Genomic DNA, 5399 nt, shown 5'->3' on the forward strand with positions numbered 1-5399 from the left:
GCTGACGCGGGTGTGGCCGTGTGCTCGGCCCAGCACACGGGAAGTGACATAATGACAATAGCACTTGTGTTTGTTCGGCGCTGGACGGTCCACAGAAGTGCAGTCACATCCCTTTTTCTCGCCCGATCTGCCCGCAGCCTGACCGGCTGTCAGGGCTGATACACCGATTCACGTTCAGAGGGAAACCTGAGAGGGAGCAGAGTTCAGGGCCTGGTGACGGTCAGAGCAGGGAGTCCGGAGTCAGAGTCGTCTTGGCCTTGCGGTCCCAAATCAGACACCCCCGCGGCCTCGCTTGTGGTTTCCGAGCCCCCTGCGGGGCCTGGACTCTGTACTTTGGTGCCACGTTGGCACTGGATGCCGCCTTCTTCGCAGAGTTCTGGCTCCGGGTCCCGGAACATCTACAACGCAGGCACGTGCCCAGGACTGAGAAGGTGGCCCTGCTCACCACGCTGGGAACCGCTCAGGGAAGGGGGACAGGTGATGCCCAGCAGGGCCCTGGAGGCCGGGCCGGAGTCGCCTGGCAGCTGCAGGGTCCCTGCTCCAGGAGGAGGCCCCTCATTCACCATCGTCCCCTCGCCCCTCCCTGGTCTCCCCGCCACCCTCCAACTGTTAGTACCTCTTTTGACATCAGGTGCCAAGGAAAGAGGCGGCAGGAGGTACACTCTTGGGGGTGCAGGAGATAAGCTGATCTTGGGGATCCAGAGACACACGTCACTTTTTTTTTAATTGTTTTATTGCTTAAAGTATTACAACGAGTATTACATATGTCTCCTTTTTTTCCCCCGCCCTTGACAATCCCCTGGCCTCCCCTACCCCCCAGTGTCTTATGTCCATTGGTTATGCTTATATGCATGCATACAAGTCCTTCGGTTGATCTCTTACCCCCCCCTCCTGTCCCCCAACCCTACCCGGCCTTCCCGCTGTAGTTTGACGGTCTGTTCGAGGCTGCTCTGCCTCTATCTATTTTTGCTCATCAGTTTATAATGGTCTTTATTATCCATAAATGAGTGAGATCATGTGGTATTTTTCTTTCATTGACTGGCTTATTTCACTTAGCATAATGCTCTCCAGTTCCATCCATGCTGTTGCAAATGGTAAGAGTTCCTTCTTTTTTACAGCAGCATAGTATTCCATCGTGTAGATGTACCACAGTTTTCTAATCCATTCATCTACTGATGGGCACTTAGGCTGTTTCCAAATCTTAGCTATGGTGAATTGTGCTGCTATGAACATAGGGGTGCATATATCCTTTCTGATTGGTGTTTCTGGTTTCTTGGGATATATTCCTAGAAGTGGGATCACAGGGTCAAATGGGAGTTCCATGTTTTGTTTTTTGAGGAAACTCCATACTGTCTTCCATAGTGGCTGCACCAGTCTGCATTCCCACCAGCAGTGCACAAGTGTTCCTTTTTCTCCACATCCTCTCCAGCACTTGTCGTTTGTTGATTTGTTGATGATAGCCATTCTGACAGGTGTGAGATGGTACCTCATTGTTGTTTTGATTTGCATCTCTCGGATGATTAGTGACTTTGAGCATGTTTTCATATGTCTCTTGGCTTTCTGAATGTCCTCTTTTAAAAGGTGTCTATTTAGATCCTTTGCCCATTTTTTGATTGGATTGTTTATCTTCCTTTTGTTAAGTTGTATGAGTTCCCTATAAATTTTGGAGATTAGGCCCTTATCAGATATAATGTTGGCAAATATGTTCTCCCATGTAGTGGGCTTTCTTGTTGTTTTGTTGATGGTTTCTTTTGCTGTGCAGAAACTTTTTATTTTGATGTAGTCCCATTTGTTCATTTTCTCTTTAGTTTCAACTGCCCTAGGAGCTGTATCAGTGAAGAAATTGCTTTGGCATATGTCTGAGATTTTGTTGCCTTTGGATTCTTCTAGAATTTTTATGGTTTCCTGTCGTACATTTAAGTCCTTTATCCATTTTGAGTTTATTCTTGTGTATGGTGTAAGTTGGTGGTCTAGTTTCATTTTCTTGCATATATCTGTCCAATTTTCCCAACACCATTTATTGAAGAGACTACCTTGGCTCCATTGTATGTTCTTGCCTCCTTTGTCAAATATTAATTGAGCATATTGGTTCGGGCTAATTTCTGGACTCTCTATTCTATTCCACTGATCTATATGTCTGTTCTTGTGCCAGTACCAGGCAGTTTTGAGAACAGTGGCTTTGTAATACAGCTTGATATCTGGCATTGAGATCCCACCTACTTTGTTCTTTCTCAGGATCGCTGCAGCTATTCGGGGTCTTTTTTTATTCCAGATGAATTTTTGGAGAGTTCGTTCTAGATCTTTGAAGTAGGCCATTGGTATTTTAATGGGAAGTGCGTTGAATTTATAGATTGCTTTGGGTAGTATGGACATTTTAATGATGTTGATTCTACCAATCCAAGAACATGGTATGTTCTTCCATCTCTTTATGTCTTCCTCTATCTCTTTTTTCAACGTCCTGTAGTTTTCTGAGTAGAGGTCTTTTACCTCTTTAGTTAAGTTTATTCCTAGGTAGCTTAATTTTTTTGGTGCGATGGTAAATGGGATTGTTTTTATAATCTCTCTTTCTGAAAGTTCACTATTGGTGTATAGAAATGCCTCAGATTTCTTGGGGTTAATTTTGTATCCTGCTACATTGCCAAATTCATGTATTAAGTCTAGTAGCTTTTTGATGGAGTCTCTAGGGTTTTGTATGTATAATATCATGTCATCTGCAAATAAGGACAGTTTTACTTCCTCTTTTCCAATTTGGATGCCTTTTATTTCTTCTTCTTGCCTAATTGCAATGGCTAATACTTCCAGGACTATGTTGAAGAGGAGTGGCGAGAGTGGGCATCCCTGTCTTGTTCCTGTTCTTAGGGGAAATGGTGTTAGTTTTTGTCCATTGAGTATGATGTTGGCTGTGGGCCTGTCATATATGGCTTTTATTATGTTGAGGTATGATCCTTCTACTCCCACCTTGCTGAGAGTTTTTATCAAAAATGGGTGTTGGATTTTGTCAAATGCTTTTTCTGCATCAATTGATATGACCATGTGGTTTTTTTCTTTCAATTTGTTTATGTGATGTATCACGTTTATTGATTTGCGGATATTGTACCATCCTTGCATCCCTGGAATAAATCCTACTTGGTCATGGTGTATGATCTTTCTGATGTACTGCTGGATCCGATTTGCTAAGATTTTGTTGAGGATTTTGGCATCTATGTTCATGAGGGATATTGGCCTGTAATTCTCTTTCATTGTGTTGTCTTTACCTGGTTTTGGTATTAGGGTGATGCTGGCTTCATAGAATGAGCTTGGAAGTGTTCCTTCCTCCTGAATTTTTTGTAGTAGTCTGAGGAGGATAGGTTTTAGTTCTTCCTTGAAAGTTTGGTAAAACTCCCCTGAGAAGCCATCTGGTCCTGGGCTTTTGTTTGCTGGAAGCTTTCTGATGACTGCTTCAATTTCTTCCATAGTTATTGGCCTATTGAGATTTTTAGATTCTTCCTGATTGAGTGCTGGAATGTTGTATTTTTCTAGGAATTTGTCCATTTCCTCCAGGTTGTCTAGTTTGTTGGAGTAGAGCTGTCCATAGTATTGTTTAACAATCATTTGTATTTCTGTGGGGTCTGTTGTTATTTCGCCTCTATCGTTTCTGATTTGGTTTATTTGGGTCCTCTCTCTTTGCTTCTTGGTGAGCCTGGCTAGAGGTTTGTCAATCTTGTTTATCCTTTCAAAGAACCAGCTCTTGGTTTCATTGATTTTCTGTATTGTTTTTTTGGTCTCTATGTCATTTATTTCTGCTCTAATCTTTATTATCTCCTTCCTTCTGCTCACTCTGGGCTTTTCTTGTTGCTCTCTTTCTAATTCTTTGAGCTGTAGATTTAGATGATTTACTACCATTTTTTCTTGTTTTTTGAGATAGGCCTGTAGAGCTATAAACTTCCCTCTCAGGACTGCTTTCATTGTGTCCCAAAGGTTTTGGATTGTTGTGTTTTCATTGTCATTAGTTTCCAGGATGTTTTTAATTTCTTCTTTGATCTCATTGGTAACCCAATCAATATTTAATAACATGCTATTCAGCTTCCAAGTGTTTGAGTATTTTGGGTTGTTTTTATTGTAGTTTATTTCTAACATTATGCCATCGTGGTCTGAGAAGAAGCTTTTTATGATTTCAATCTTCTTGAATTTGTGGAGACTTTGCTTGTGACCCAATATGTGGTCTATTTTTGAATATGTCCCATGAGCACCTGAGAGGAATGTATATTCCATGGCTTTGGGGTGAAGTGTTCTGAAGATGTCAATTAAGTCCATCTGATCTAGTGAGTCATTTAGGATTGCTGTTTCTTTGCTGATTGTTTGTCTAGAGGACTTATCCAGTGATGTCAGTGGTGTATTAAAGTCCCCTACTATGATTGTATTGTTGTCGATCTCTCCTTTGATATCTTCCAGGAGTTTTTTTATGAATTTGGGTGCTCCTGCATTGGGTGCATATATGTTTACCAGGGTTATATCTTCTTGTTGTATTGATCCCTTTAGTATTATGAAGTGGCCTTCCTTATCTCTGGTTATGGCCTTCACTTTGAGATGTATTTTGTCCGATATAAGTATTGCTACCCCAGCTTTCTTTTCCTTTCCATTTGCGTGAAAGATATTTTTCCATCCCTTCACTTTCAGTCTGTGTGAGTCCCTTCTAATGAGGTGGGTCTCTTGTAGACAGCAGATGTATGGGTCATGTTTTTTTATCCATTCAGCCACTCGATGTCTTTTGGTTGGAGCATTTAGTCCGTTTACATTTAAAGTTATTATTGAAAGGTACTTGTTTGTAGCCATTTCTTTTTTTGTGTGTGTGGCTGTTTTCTTTCTGAGCTTGTTATTTCTTCTTTTTACACCAGTCCCTTTAGCATTTCTTGCATGGCTGGCTTGGTGGTGATAAACTCCCTTAGCCTTTTTTTGTCTGTGAAGCTTCTTATTTCCCCTTCAATTTTGAATGAAAGCCTTGCTGGATAGAGTATTCTTGGATTCAGTCCTTTGCTTTGCATCACTTTGTAGATTTCTGTCCATTCTTTTCTGGCCTGATGTGTTTCTGTTGAGAAATCATTTGATAATCTAATGGGAGATCCCTTGTATGTAACTTTCCGAGATGCGGGAGGAGCGCCGCTGGGGAGGAGGGAGGGAAGGAGGCGCTGCCTCTTTTCCTCCCTCCCTCCTCTCCGGGGCAATGTGCTGACTTTGGGGGCAGGCTCCCCTCCCCTACGGCCAGGACTGTGCCAGGCTGCCCTTCCCAGCTCCCCACCCACAGCCAAGGGTCGCCCTCCTGCCCACCGAGAGCCCGGCGCCAGCCTTTCCCCAGTCAGCACACAGCATGCTCGGCTCATGAATGTTTCATGGCCCTGCAGACGGCTCTGCGGAGCCGGCAA

The sequence above is a fragment of the Myotis brandtii genome, unplaced genomic scaffold, assembly GCF_000412655.1.
Source record: "Myotis brandtii unplaced genomic scaffold, ASM41265v1 scaffold825, whole genome shotgun sequence".
Classification (NCBI taxonomy): domain Eukaryota; kingdom Metazoa; phylum Chordata; class Mammalia; order Chiroptera; family Vespertilionidae; genus Myotis; species Myotis brandtii.